The following is a 15,304-nucleotide window of genomic DNA, read 5'->3' as shown; positions in this document are numbered from 1 at the left end:
ATCAATAAAAGTGGGTCTTGGAAGGGCGCTTGGGATTGAGAAAAATAAGGTCTGGTGCATAGGAAGCCTTAAAAAAAGCCCTAAAATAGATCCTCCCAGGTGGAAAATCTTTGAGGAAGTTTGTATTTTCTGACTATTGATACCAATAAAGTCAAATCCCCCAAAACACATGGAAAGGCACACTTGGGCTATATATAAACAGATCTATCACGGGAAGAGAAAGACAAGAGCCTCCTTGCTACCAATCCACTGCTGCAGTCTGCACAGAGGAGTAAACACACTGGACCATTTTTGGAAGCCAAATTTCCTCACACTGTAATGCAAAGTCATTGGGCTGTGAGCACAAGTGAGCCCTAAAGCTTCCTCCGAAAGGGTTTTAATTCTGGAAAACAGGAGTGATCCCACTTTCTGGGACCAAGGCTTCTTATCAGAAGCTAGAGGCATCATTTATACACATGATATTTTCAGCAAATTAATCCATTCAGATTAATTCCATACCTTTTACAAGGATGTATGGACAGAAAACAGAAGTCCTTAAGCCACAGTGCACACACACTGATTGACTATGCATTTGCTAGTAGTCATACAGGTGCTGACTAAAGCTGGCCCCTGTGGACCACTTTCAGCCCTGACCCTGCTTACCCACATGTTCCCTTGTCCTTATCACACCGTACATGAAATTTGTGCTGTATGTGATTATTTATTGGCATAAGCCTAAGAAAATATTCCCCTATTTCAGACAATAACCAAGAAAATTGAGATCTCCTTACTGTAGATACTGGGTTGGGATACTAGCAATAAAGTTCCTCATGGTAATTAGTGGCTAAAAGGACTTCATAAACCTTAGGCCATTTTCAACCATCAAGGATGTAACTGGAAGAAAAGTCCTCTGAAATGCAGAAAACAAGGTGTGAGTGACAAGCCTAATGGGTGTAGTGCCACAGAGGCACTCCACAAGCGACAAACTTCCAGGATCGAGGACTACAAAGCAATAGGAGCTTCAGATGGTTTTGTGCTGTTGTTTTCCCCACTTTCTCCAGAAAATTTGAAATTAAAAAGAAGGGGAAGGTCACTTTAAAAGACATCACATCACTAAACAACTTGTGCTTCGCGGCTGCCTTTGAATTCTGCATTGGCAGAAAGGAAGAGCTGCGGATGGCAGGCCAAGTATAAAATATATACATTTCTTTCTGAAAGCTGAACATGTGAGAACACAGTGGGACAATTTTAAACCATAGTTGTTGTTTATTATTTTTTAACTATGGCCTAGGCTGATCCTCAGATTAATCTGCCAGGAGGAAAGGACTGCAATGACTCAGTAGCTCTGTATCTCCAAGGCAAGAACATCACACACCAAGGGGATAAAGACCCCTTTTTATACCCAAACAGGCTTAAATCTGCATAATTAAAGTCTCATCATAACTGATGCCCCACCATTTCATCCACTCACCCAAGCTCCTCTTAGCCCCCAAACTCATCCTCACCTTTTACAGCCAGCAATCCTAAGTTTTTTGCTGCCCTTTCTCTCTTTCTGCCACTGAGCCACTTTCTGGTACTGCTGCCCCCAGCCTCTGGCTGCTGGGGTTGTGTTTAGCTAGGGTTAATCAAAAATTTCTGTCTTCATATAAACCACAGTTGTTTTTGAAAAATTCTGAGCTGATATTAAAAAGTAAAGAAAACAACACAAAAGAAAAATCTCTGAACCTTCCTCTCTTCCCCCTCTAATAATTCACCTGGAAACATGAAAAAATCAGTTTGGAAACAGCTTTTATCCCTGGAAAGGCTGCAGCATGCATGCACAGTCTCTCATTCCCTCCTATGGGTTTAGCTCCTCTACAAGACAACAGGACCCACGGCATGCATCATCCAGGGGCTTCCAAAAAAAGCATGTTTGAGGACACTATAAGAGTTTACGAGAGGAAAAGAATGCAGGCTACTAAAAAGCTCTAAAATCTCAATGAGAAGGGCTTCCGTGGTTGGAAGCTGAAGGCTATAAACATGCAAATTGGAAATTAAGCAAGAGTTTTTAATCACAAAGGTGATTAACCACTGGAACAAACTACCAGAACAAGTGACACATTGCTGTCTCCCAGACAAGACCAGATGCCTTGCTGGAAGACAGGCTTTAGCCAAGCACAAGCTACCAAGCTCGGTATTGGAATTAACAGGGTCAAATCTAATGGCTAGTGATACATGATTTTCCAGATTAGATGTTCTGGCACTCCTCCTGGGCCTTAAAAAACAGGAGTCTGTGAAGACACCCGGAGGGGCTGAGCAGCATCGGTGCCGAGATGAGAACATGTGCAGCCAACAGACCTGCTGGCTCCCTCGCACTGTCCCAGGCACCTTCCACTTCCCCTTCATTTCATTTTTCCCTGCCAAAACTGTCCAGTTAGTGCTGCCGAGGGGAGCAATGACCACCCTGTGCCTACCCCCAGGGACTCCCTGCCAGCTTACAGCAGGGGCTTCCCCTGTCCCCTCAGGCTATCGGCTTCCCCAGCACTCAGGAGATGGGGGCACAGACGATGCCAACACCGAGCACATTTAGCTGGGCACACATCACAGGTCAGGGATGCAAGAGAGGCTTTGTACCATCATCCGCATCTGCTCATAACTTCACACCAACCCCCCAACAGTCCAAATACCAGATTTGTCTTTTTCTGGAATACTGAGCTCATTTTTTTCCAAGTAGAACACAAGGAGAGAATACAGAACTAACTGATGGCACAGGGTACCGAGGTCCGTGTCGGCAGTAAGAAAAAAAGTATCACAGAACTTTTAGCTGAGGACAATGTCAAAACAGCAAAGAAATGTCACTTGTGCATCTTTAGCCCGCCTGTAATGCATTTCTAACATGTTTCCCTGCTCTGTTTAACTGTTTTCTCCTCCACTCACAACTGCTGAGTCTGTGTCTTATTGAGAGTGTCTTGAGTTTTCTGAGCATGCTTCTGTTCATTTACTCATGTCCAGTTGCCTTCACTTCACAGGCATAAATCAGACATGAAGACATTATTAGCAGCAATCCCTGGCACACCCAGCACACTGAGCAAGCATCTTATTTAAGAAAACAATATACAATGGATTATTCATAACAGACTGAATGCGTCACAGATGAGTAATTATAAACATGAAATATATCAATAATGACAATTCTTACAGCAGATTTAACAAAGTAACACACTACAAATAGCCTGTTGGTTGATTATGTATTATTAATGAAATGCCAAAACATTTAGGTTTTTTAACAGGACAATTAATTACTCCCAATAAATATCACTTATGCCAGGCCTCTTCTTTAAAGGAGGCTTTTGGACATCTGGTGAGGGTTATTTTTTAAAAGCAATAGCTGATGGTTCCTACAGAAAGTTCCCTAGGAGCTATGAGGACTGGAGCCATCAACATATATAAATGAGCCAGAAGGCAATTAAAGAGGTGAGGGTAACCATAACACTGTAATAATTTTCATATAAATTGAGGTGGATCATAGTGTAAGATTCAAACCAACATACGCTTCAAGCATTTCCCCACTGCAGACATTCAGGGCTATTAGTTTCACCAGGAAAGTGTCTTCATACACATCCTGTGGCCCAGGTTTAAAAGAAGATCCAGATTTAAAAAGAGGATCCCAGCTTGCTTGCTGGGAGACAGTCAACTGACCCAAATGAAGACCTGCCCCAAGGAGAAGTTCCCAGAACCACCAGGCTGGTTATTATTAACTACTATTAAGCCAAGAACAGGCTATGCTGAGGAAGGGTTCTAAGACTGTTGTGCTCAAGCATGACTTCATATAGAAAACTGGAAGCACCAGCTGCCTTCGGATGCATGGGACTTGGAGCAATTCTGCAGGAGGTGGCCAGGGCATCCATCAAACGGTGCATTGTCCACCCAGAGCAGCTGTTTAACACCAACCACTACACTACTTAGCTGCTTATGGGAAGAGTATATAGGCGGACCCCAAACCTGCAATGACCTCTATAAGTGCACAGCAATGGGCAGGAACGGACCTCCTCCAAGGGGTAAGCCCTGGAGCTCCGGCACGGCAAAGTGCTGAAGGGTTCCCTGGACTCAGCAGGATCTGAGCACATGCTGGAGCACCTTGTCATCCAAGGCCTTAATTCATGACAAACCAGATCCTATCAGCGAGAGCTGAGCTGCCTTGAGAAAGTCTGTGCTTCTTCCTTTGCAAGCTACCGGTCTTTGGAAGATTATAGTAAAGCTGTTCCAAGAAACCAAAATGGTCATTTCCTGCTGGAGCGCGGTATTTAGCTCTTGGGGCGGCACAAATTACAGCATCCTTGTTTTTATTTCAGTATTTATCTGAAGGAAATGTACAACAGAAATCTGATGCTGGCTGTATTTTAAACCCATGAGCACTCTGTAAACAAGCTAGACCCAGAGAGATTTGCATGTTTCTTCTTGAAACATAAAGAGAACCAGCGAGACTGAATAATTGAAAACAGTTATGGAGACTTCATTTTCTTGTTTTCCCCGGGATTTGCTTTTGGGCTGGCTGCTCCCAACCTTAATACCTGGCAGGGATGATCAACTATTTGGAATCTCATTTGCATAATAGTTGATGTACCGACAGCTCTCCATAGGGAAATCACTGCCTTGGTGGAGGTCAATAATATGCAGAAAAAAAATAGTGTAGCGAGGGCCTTTTTCTTCAACTGCAGTTTTTAAAAGGGGTCAGAGCAGAGTACCTAAGATCAAGGATGAATACATAAATCCATCTCAAAGAACACGTTACTGTGACATCCTTGGTAGCCTCTAGATATGTCCTCAAACTCTTTGAGAAGCTTGCCAATTAGCAGCATGAACATGTCTAGGTCTTCAAACACATGCCCAAGGGGCACGCTTCCCTTGGGGGATGGGGAAGGGGGGGGCCACATAGATCATGGGAGGCAATGGCAAAACTCCAGTTACCTTCACTGGGGCAGGTTGCAAGCATCAGCAGTGCTCATCCAAGCCAACAGGCTATTTACTTAGCTGTTTGCCTAAGGCTTTGCAGGATTGGGTAACCCTTCAAACTGATCGTCGTATCTATGCAAACAGCTATGGTCCTGCAAATAGAGGAGAATGAAGAAAACCTCATTAAAGTGGATCAATCCCTGTGCAGGAACAAGGTTGTTGCAACTCATTAACTTCAGTGAGGCTCTGCCCTACTGACCTCTTTGCAGAATCAGGCCCCTGGCAGGAAGCAAGTACAAGTGCAAAGAGAATTTAGGTTAGGAAGGAATTAAGCCAAACTGGAACTTGTGCAAGGTATCAGTGGTAGCCATTCCTGTGACTGAACAAGCTTTCAGCCTCTCGGGCTTGCTCATGTTATTGTTTAATGTGCCAGCATCAAGGATAAAGAGATCCCAAGGAAAGTATTTACATGCAGATGCTCTCTCTGTGTACGTGGGCTTATCATGCTGTCACCTGTGTCATCCCACGCAAGCATCCTCCAGGACACTAAGTGACCACAGGCAAACCCAGGATCTGCTTATGCCCTATTTAAAAGGTGAAGCAGCCCAATTTTGACCCTTGATGCATTTATAAATATCTAAATATCCTGCAGATACCAAGGGGAAGAACTTCAATAAACACAAATGATGATGATGATGGAAATACAGGAGGGTAAGGAAGAGGGATGGCTCAGAGAGCCCCAAACCAGCACCTCCACTGAGCTCTCCCCAGCACTGCTGGGGATTGGTTCACTGCTGGGGGTTCAGAGACAAACACAGCAGCCACTGTGCCTCAGCACCCCACTTTGCAAGGCCTGTACCCCAGGAGGTAGCCACTGAAGCTGGGGATGCCAGCGCGGTGGGGTATGGCTACAGGCAACCAACAGCATGGATCTGAAACCTCCATCCGGGTTAAATGGCTTGATAATGTATGAAAAAGGGAGATATATGCTGCCTGAAAGCTTCAACTATGAACAGACCTAATGACAGCATGCAGTGCAGATGCCTAAGGTTTTCTTTTATCATGCTGTAAAAATGCATATACAATTATGCCCAGTAAGCCTCCACAAGCAGATACTAAGTTCAAGGAATGAGAGGGCAGTTTTAGAACCACCCACTGAATTTCTACACATTTTCCACGTCCTGTCCATGGACTTCAGGTTCAACAGACTAAATCCACACTGTGGCTTTAATTACCACTGCTTAATGTCTTTATTCTGAGAAACATTTTCACATTTTAGTGTTTTTATCAAAGTAGACTGCATTTAATTAAAAGCAGACCTATAAACCTATTTGTTTCTATTGCCCTCTTTTCATGATAGCCCAAGTACTATTGCATAATACCCAGTATTTACTTTGGTTTCTTGCTTACACTTTTAACACTAACCACATTCACAGGTTAAAAATACAATTAAAGCCTACTCAATCTTGCAAAGCTTCTCCATACATATCAGTTCCCCCAGTTAACAGCTGAGCTAACTAATATATATTTTGTGGACTGTATAAAACTGAATAAAACTGACTTGCTATTGTTTACAGGACTCATAAAAAATAATTTCAGTTTACCTTAGCAAGCCACCTGGCTAAAATGAACACTCTAAGACCCATTCAACATTCCCAAAATATTCTGAAAAGGCTCTGTCTGTTTCATTTTACATCTCCTAATAGATTGCCTGCCATATTTTATGCTGAATCAATAAAGTTATATGTGCACAAATCAACTAAAATTATGTTTTCTGGTATTTCTAATACAAGGAGCTTCTCAACGGGTATTTTGTTCAGTTTACAATAATTCTGGAAGATAAAACATGCATAGTACTATCATCTTGCTACTGGTCAAGCAATGATTTTGCTTAGAAATTAGGTCATTTAAAGAAAAATAAAATGACTAGCATTGCATTGTAACTTACAGGGGGAGGTTTTCTGAAGGCTGTGTGAGATGCTTGGGACCAGCCATTTAAATATACCAAGACTGGGCTGGGATTTAATCTGTTGAAGGAAAGCCTGGACAAGCGGCCACAAAAATGTTGTTTATATATCCATCTATATTTATATATACCCATGTATCATGATATGGTAGGAATAAGCTGCATCAGCACAGTCCTCAAGCACGTTATGATTGGACAAAAGCTGCACGATAATGAAGTCAGAGAGTGTGTGAGTATGGAGAGAGGAGGTAGGACCCTGTCTCCCAACATAGCTGAGACAGGAAAGGAAGGAGATTTTGTTTAAATTAGAATTTCTGCAAACTATTTCTCTTTAAGTGTTGTTTTTTTTTCTTTTTTCTTTTTGCAAGACAAGTTTTGCCCCGGGATTCAATAGCAGGGAGATGCTTGCAAAGTGGTTTTGTTCACTCATGAAATCCATCAGTTTGCAGCATCGGGCCCCGGCCTGATCCTGCCCCACCGAAAAGTTAAAGATGTTGTGAGAACCAGATGAAGTCTACACACTACCAAAGAGTACAGGACCAGAAGCCAGCTCCTGCAGGATGGAGCCCTCCCCACGGCAGACCCCTGCGGTCCTTACGCTACCTGGAAGTTTCACCCGGTGCAGGGTTTGGCCCGGGTCCACCACCCTCCCCATCCCTCACCGCCCGATCGGGATTCTGCCCGGAGATACACAAACTGCCTCGCCAGAGCCAGCGCAGAGTATTTATCTACAGGTGCAGTGCAGAGAGGATTTGTCTACAGGTACAGTGCATACTCTGAGGAAACAGTTAAGCATCCACAAAGACTCTGAAAACTGAAGAGACGAAGCTTCCCTTGCCAATTACAGAATTAAACAGTCGCACCGCCACACATGCATGCCAGTGAGGAAAGGACACATGCAAAGACCCTCTCCCTCCCCAAAAGAAGCCAGCTGAAATAGTCCTTGTTAAAAAATGGCATTGGGAGCTCTTACCTGGTAAAATTTGTATTCCCAGCTACCAGCACACCTACAGCACCAGGCTCTCATGGGGCATCGTGCGAGGGCGCAACGGCAGATTGGTGCAGGTCATGGAAGTTTACAGCCAGAAGCAAAAAAAAAAAAAAAAAAACCAACCCCAAAACAAAACAAAAATATTCCCCAAAAGCCACAACATGACCCAAATGATATCCCTGCAACGGTTGTCTCGTTACAAACAAGATGAGATGAAGGAGGGGTTTTTACTTGCTCTGAGGCATCATATGGAGCTTAATCACAGGCAGTTACGTATATGGTTCTTTTGGCCTTCAATCAAGTGTGTCATTTTGGTGGCAGCTGCCTACGTGATGTAAGCAACCTGGGTGATCCAGTCCTTTGCCAATCACGGCCTTGTGCAGCTATTTTACAGCTGAACAATGGGGAAATTGGATTTCCCAGGCAATGTGGAGATCCTCTTGTAGTCCACCAAGCACATCGAGTGAGCCGGGATCACGCACCTCTCCTCCGGCAGAGTTACAGGCAACCACAGCCCGGCCAGACCTCAGCGAGCCGCTCCCACAGCTGATCTCGTCCCACTATCATTTCCCGACGGAGCCCGTCTGTATCCCGACGACTTCCAACACACTCCAAAAGCCACCGAGAGAGGAGACAAGCTTGCAAGGCGCCCAGTGAATTAGCGCGACACGGAGCGGCACGTACTAAGGGGGATGCAGCTGCTGCATGGGAAACAGCAAAACTTGGTGGGTGGAAAAGGTCTGAGCTGCTGGTGAGTAACAGGAGAAACAGCTCACACTCAGGACACCAGCAAAGCACGGCAGCTCAGCCTTCCTTAATGCATTCCTTTTGCTGTTCAAGTGGGTAAATCAGGAGGCAATCACTGCAAATCATGTATTAAATCTGGTGATTGAAATTATATCTGAAATAAAACGAGGCTGGGCTGAATACATTAAAGCTATTAGTAGGCATCTGGGCGACAGGCAGGACTCTCTTTGGGAGTCTTTTGGTTGCCGACAGCGGCATCAGGAGGTGTTTGGGGCCAAACTCCTCCGTCGCGTACATTTGTTGATTTTGACAGATTCATTAAGACCCCATCTATTGAAACAGATGGTGGATGCTCCCTCTGCTCTGGGATCTTCATTCTTATCTAACTCCACAAGAGCAGGACACTGCATAGATACCAAGCACTTATTACATCATCCATGGTACGAATGAGAAGAGGGCCCAGAAATTAAGAAAAAGGCTTTCTGGGCAGCAAAAGTGATGTTACGCTGCTCCATGGCAACTTGCACGCCCCTCTCCACAAGCAACGCGTGTGCGTGTGCCCACAACCGCACACAGCCAAAGGTGGTGGCGGTGGGTGTGTGGAAATCCACTCGTGAACAAATCGCACACGCGAGGGGGACGGGGTAACAAGTGCTCCCGCCGGTGGGGATGGCCGGAGGGGATGAGCATCCACACCCGCAGACATCCCCCCCCCCGCCCTCCGCCGCCGTCCCCGGACCCGGCTGCACCCCGCGGGGGACCGCTCCGCCGCCGCCCCGTCTAAGCAAGTCGGTAGGGCTGGGCGAGCCCCCGCTCCGGCCAACAGGTCGGTCCTCCGGGGAGCACCGGCTGCCCCTCACCCGGGGAGGCGGGGGTGCTTGCAGGGAGCCGGCAGCCTCCCGGGTGGGGCGCAGCCGGCGCTCCCCATCCTTCGCCAGGGTCTCACCCCCCCCCCCCCCCCCCCCCCCCCCCCCCCCGACTCACCTCTCCACCAGCCGGCTCCTCCGCCACAGGTTTGTTCAGCTCCTCTTCCCCCCCCCCCCCCCCCCCCACTCCTCCTCCTCCTCCAGATCGCTCCTGGCCGAGTTATTCAAAGGAGGATGGAGGGAGGAGGCAGAGAGAGAGCTGGGTGGTGAGGATGGCGGAGCGGAAAAAAAAAAAAAAAAAAAAATACTAATACTACTACTAATAAAAGAAATAAAAAGAGGTAACGCTGAGTGCGGGGCGGCGCGGCGCGGCAGCGCGTTGCGGCTCAGCGCCCCATGGCCCCGCAGCCCACGGCCCCGCCGCGCCGCGCCGCGCTCCCCACGGCACCCCCGGCCAGGGCGGCGCAGCGCCCGCCCGGGAAACACCCTCCGCCGCGGCCCACCTTGCGGCAGGGCCCCGCTAACCCCTTCCTCGCCGGCACCTCGGTGCCGGCCACCCCCTCATCTTCCCCACCCCCCCCCCCCAAAAAAAAAAAAAAAAAAAAAAAAAAGGCAAAACAAAACAAAACAACGAGGGATGCTGCGCGCAGGGGAGAGGGGCCAGCCTGCCGGTGCTCCATCCTCCGCCAGCTCCCACCGCCCGTCTTTCCTCTCTCCCAGAGGCGGCTGGGAAAGAGCACAACCCCAAATAGTCCACGACCCGAAAGGAATCCCTAATGTGGGGCTGAGCCCCCTGAAAAGTTGGCTCCCCGAACGCTCTCCAGGTCTCTTTTTAGCATGGAGAGGGGGATAAGCTGCCGGTTCTGGTTTTAAGAAATAGGAATGGAGGAGAAGAAACCGTGTCTGCACGTGTCTCCCGTGCTCCTGTGTGCACAAAGGTGTGCATCTCCTGAACCCGGTGTCCCAGCCCAGCCAGCCTGCCTGACCCTCTGTTTGATGCTGAGGAGGGCAGAGCAACAGAGCAAGTAGCTACAAATCACTGGTGCTGGCAGCTCCGGTGGGGGGTCCTGACTCCTCCAGAGTGAAAGAGCAAGTGCTTTAAGGAGTGTGCTTCTCCCAGCTTGCTGAGCATCTCCTTAGGCTTCTCAGCTGAGCTGAAACTACCACTGTGGATCAGCCACGAGGCACCTTTCCTTACTGCAGTCGTCTTCAGCGGGCTACCAGAGCTCAGGGGAGCTGCCCTGTCTTTCCCGTTCCCTTTCTGAATGCACCAGAGGCAGAGGCTCTTTGGATCACCGCCCAGTATCGGCAAACCCACAGAAAAAGCCACACTTGGGGAAAGCTGGACCAGGGTGCCTCCAGTGGGGTGAAATTTAGCTAAAGACAATTTAAGCTGAATACATGGAGAGATGGCCTGCTTGTGAAAGTGGTTGGCTGCAGAAGAGCCTCTAAGGGGAAATCAACGCTCAACTAAAACTGCCTCAGGTGGATCCAGAAAACAGTCTGGAGAGCCACCCAGCATCTACAGCAGCAGTCCTACAACTGTGTAAGCATTGAACAAAGCTTCAGAGTGTCAATTACATGGCTCAAAGGTGTTTAATTCCCATCCTGCCTGCATTGTACTTTTCTGACGTAAAATCCTTCCCCTCTCTTTCCTTTCAGCCTCGCAGGTCATGCTGGGATTTTACCATCAGAAGGAATATGATCACCAGCTCAGGAACTATGGGCAGAGGGATTTTTGCTTTCTCTGCTCCCTATGCAAACTGGAAATCCCATCTGCATTGATATTAAACCACTTTTGCTTCACCAGCTCAGCTTTCCTGCCCAAGGATGGGATTTCCACATCCTGCTGCCCCCCTGCCCGGGCCTGCACGCTGCCTGCTCACCAGGTCCTGGGCCTGGATGGAGTTGCAGGAATTTAGCCGTGGTCCAAGTCCTTTATAAAGCATCAGGGCTGTGCAGGCCTGGCTACATCCTGCAGTCTTACCATTTTTATTAAGTTATTGGCATTCCTATGTCCAGTGAGAAGATGATTCCTGCTCCAGCAACATGGGCCTCAGCACCATCAGTGGAAGGTGAATGATGGGACCAAACTCTGTTTTGTGAGGGTGAGACTCACATCTTCATGTCCTTTTACTTTTCAATTCTTTATTTCTTGGTCCGTAAGGAAACTTTCACCTGCAACTCCCTCAGCTTCATCTGGGCTGCTTATGTGAGTAAAGAAGGGGCAAAGCCCCTCATTTGCAGAATATTATTCCCTGCCTTTAGCTAATTTCCTTTCCTTCAGCTCTGGAAGACATTAGCCAAAAAGGTTCCAACCTTCATGGCTGAAAACAGTAGCTGGAAAATCCATTAGTCTTATATATTTATTATTAAAAATTGTTAAAGGACCAAGTTCTCATTAATCTCTAAATATATCCAGAATAACTCCAAACTTGTGTCTGCATAAATAAGATCAGCCAGTGGCCCTTTTCTCTTTTTCTTTATTAAAATGCAGAGCTGATCACATTAAACCCTCTGTTTTTAAGAAGATGAAGCACGGCAGCTCCAGGGGCCGGCAGCTCCCCGTGGTGGGGGGGTGGCTATGGGAGGGTGCACTCTGCGGAAGGAGAGGGCTGCCTCAGAAATCAGCGCTGTGACATTCACATTACACTCCTGAAAATGATACGGCAAGAGACAATATAATACTAATGTGCTGAAAAATTATGCAAGGCAGAGAAGGTTGTTGTCAGAGACCTGCCTGGCTGCCTGTTGGGGACCAGTGATAGTTGTCACTGTCAGCGCTGAGCTGTCGCTCTAATAACAAGTGGATTATCACTTGATGTAATTTGCTATCAAGCTGCTGTACACCAGTCAGACTGATTACATTTGGGTACCACCCAGCTCCTAGGGAGATATTCAGCAAACCCACAGCCGCCTAGGCACGGCGAGGTCTCTGTTTTGTCGCAGGTGCCTTTTTGGGGACCGAGGAAAGCGGTGGCCAAAGCACCGGGTGAGCACGCGATAAATATGGCAGCAATAAATGCAGTGTCCAAGGGGAGGCAGGGCAAGCCAGTGTATGATTTTAGAAGAGGCTGGTGTCTTAAAACTATCCCTTATAACATCTAGATGGAAGGCCTGTAGGGTCAAACTTAGTGGTCCCTTAGATAACAAAGTCATCTATTGAAATTAAGTAGTTTCGCTCAGTTAGGAATGACCCACTGAAATTAAAACTCAGAAAGATGTATAAGGCCCGCTGAAGTGACAAGATCTGTAATTATTCCCCACACTACTGGGGAGGGACATCTCTGTCCAGTCTTATTTTAAATGTCCCGAGAAATACACATTTGACCAATCCCTGGGGAGGGTTCAGTAACATTTCAGTCTAACGGGTCTCACGAGTGGGATAAGATTTTCAACTTTCAGCCTACATTTTTGTATTGCTTAATTTCATCCCATTATTTCTGATGAAACACTTTGTGGAAGGCGTACAATTGCTCCCTAGCCTGGATTTTCATGTTTTAATGATGGTTAATTATTCCGCGAGAAACTTTTATTTTTACTTTTTATTCATCTCGCTTTTGCACTGGATGCTTTACTCTGAAGTTTAATTAGCGCATTTCAGAACTAAATATCTAGATTAAATCATTGCTGAGTGAGCTCCGCTCCAGGATTTATGATCGTTGTGTACAGCCTTTATTATACCTGCCAATTCAGGCAACCAATTTATCTATAGATGGGTTATTTGGGCCGGGAGCGAGCCAGGTACCGCAATGGGCTCAGGGAAAGGCTCTCACGCAGCCTGGCCTGGTGCTGCTGCCCCTCCTGCCCCAGCTGCAGGGAGGAAGAGGATGGTTGAAGGTGCCGATGATGATGTGTAGGAAGGGGCAGCCTCCAGCTCCTTCAAACCCTGGTGAGGGCATTGCACACCCTAACAGCAGGTCTGGGATGCAGCAGCACTGGCAGATTCACATCTCCAGCCCTACCATCTGCTTGAATCCAAGGTTTCATTTCAGCCTATTAGAGAGATTGGGACTGGCTGCAAACATCAGATGTAGGCATAGGTTTGGCACCAGTCCATCCCCTTTCTGCTGCCTCAATCGCCAAGATTTTGATTCAAGCTCATCTGCAAATGCTAAAAAAGCTTCAGTTTTGCAACAGAGTCCACCCTAGTGGAGCTCATCACGAAATGAGACCTTCAGGGAGGAAAAAAAAAAAAAACAAAACAACAAACAAACCGAGAACTCCTTTTAATTACATTATCTCAACAAACTAAAGCTATAGACAAATACGATTACACCCACAAAAATCTGCTTGCTCCCAGCCGAGAGTCCAAACACTTGTGGCTTAGCCAGGGCCAGAAGAACATGCTGTCACAATGAATGTATGCTTACACTTTTCCCCACAAGAAAGCTTGACATCCAGTGAACTCACGCAAGGGGGTTTATCTCCAAAAAAATCAACAGAAATGCCCATGTGTGAGAGAAAAGCACCTCCTGTTCATGCCGCTGAGCAGACTGGTTTTACTCTTATTATTTATCCAGAGCAGCTCTGGCACACTATGTAATAAAAATGGATAAGGTTTCAGCCCTTTGCTAGCCCACAAAAATAAGATGACTCTCTGCGCAGGCACCGCGGGGCAAACAGCCCCAAACCAAACCCAGAAAACTCACAATGAATTTCAGCAGGGAGGGTTTGGTGTGTTTTGGTTTGGTTTTTTTTTTTTTTTTTTTTTTTGTTTTGTTTTGTTTTGCTCTTAGAAAGATAGCCCTGTAATTTAGTGACTCATACATTCTACATCCTTTGTTGCTTTTCATTTTCAACATCTTTAAGCTGTTTGTGGAGAACGCGCTTATTTTTAGACTTCCCATCAGTGAGAGACATTTTAGCTGGTTCGGAGGGGAAAAGCTCCATTGAGACTTTTGTGTCTGGGGTGTTAATAGGCAAATTTCCTGACAGGGAGATATTTTCTTCGTTTTTCTTACTTCTACCTCTCACTCAGGTTCTGGGCAGTGATTTTAAGGCATGCCGAGGAGGGCTGTGCTCTGTGCCACAAGTGGGGTCTCTCGGGGATACACCGAGGTCTGACCTGATGGAGGGAGGAGGAAGAGAATGGCTGCAAGAAAAAGCAGACACATGTTGGGTCATGAAGAACAAATGGGCGCCCCAGGATCACTAATCATCTTCCTCCCTCTCCATCAAATGGGCAAATCTCGAGCCATGCCCCAGAAAGCCTCTATTATACCATGGAGTAGGCTCTCAGCAGGAAGGGTGAAGGGGAGAGCATCCCACAGCCAAGTGCCAACCCACATTTCTCCATGCTGGGGCAAAAAAATACAAGGGGTATTTTAGGTATCTTGGTGAATTCAGTTAAATTTTAAAAAGCACTGGTTTTGGTTGGAAAATAAAACATTTATTTTTTTCCAGAAAATTGACTTTGCAAAACAGAAGATGCTTTTTGAGTCAGTTAATAGATTCGGGGATTGGTTTGGTTTGGTTTATAAAATCTAACACTTCCTTTCAGTTTGCAGCTCAAAATTTTTTGGGGGAACTTTAAAAATAAAATTAAAGGCAATTTCAAAATGAAAATTGGCTCTGTAGCCCTCAAATCCAGGCATTTCATTAAAAAACAACAACAACAAAAAGCCCAATCCTGCCTGCTCCTTTTTTTTTTTTTTTTTTTTTAATTTTAATTAAGTCAATCAACAACAGAAAGACCTTCAAATGAAAACCACACAGGCACCAAACGTCTCCGAGCCTCCAGATGTGCATTCCTCCACCTTCTGCTGGCAAGCTTGCAGCAGGCACCGCGGTGCACTGGCTGCCCCAGATTACTCAGGGCAC

At 46.5% G+C, this 15,304-nt stretch overlaps 1 protein-coding gene across 3 annotated transcripts in view; it reads right to left on the bottom strand.

Annotated features, from left to right (window-relative positions):
- Positions 1-9,659, bottom strand: part of CALN1 (calneuron 1) — a 130,710-nt gene extending 121,051 nt beyond the window's left edge. The window contains exon 1 of one of the 3 annotated variants that reach the window (XM_042791766.1): positions 9,600-9,659. The gene's annotated coding sequence lies outside the window, so the exon portion shown is untranslated. Of the gene's footprint in view, positions 1-4,926; positions 5,045-7,850; positions 8,406-9,599 lie in introns of those variants that run through there. The other 2 variants (XM_032993727.2, XM_032993728.2) reach the window with 2 other exon arrangements.
- Positions 9,660-15,304: the final 5,645 nt, after the last annotated feature.

This window comes from Tyto alba, unplaced genomic scaffold, assembly GCF_018691265.1.
Source record: "Tyto alba isolate M040663 unplaced genomic scaffold, T.alba_DEE_v4.0 Super-Scaffold_19, whole genome shotgun sequence".
Classification (NCBI taxonomy): Eukaryota; Metazoa; Chordata; class Aves; order Strigiformes; family Tytonidae; genus Tyto; species Tyto alba.
Note: the sequence above shows the minus strand (reverse complement) of the source record. Positions and strands in the feature narration are given on the sequence as shown.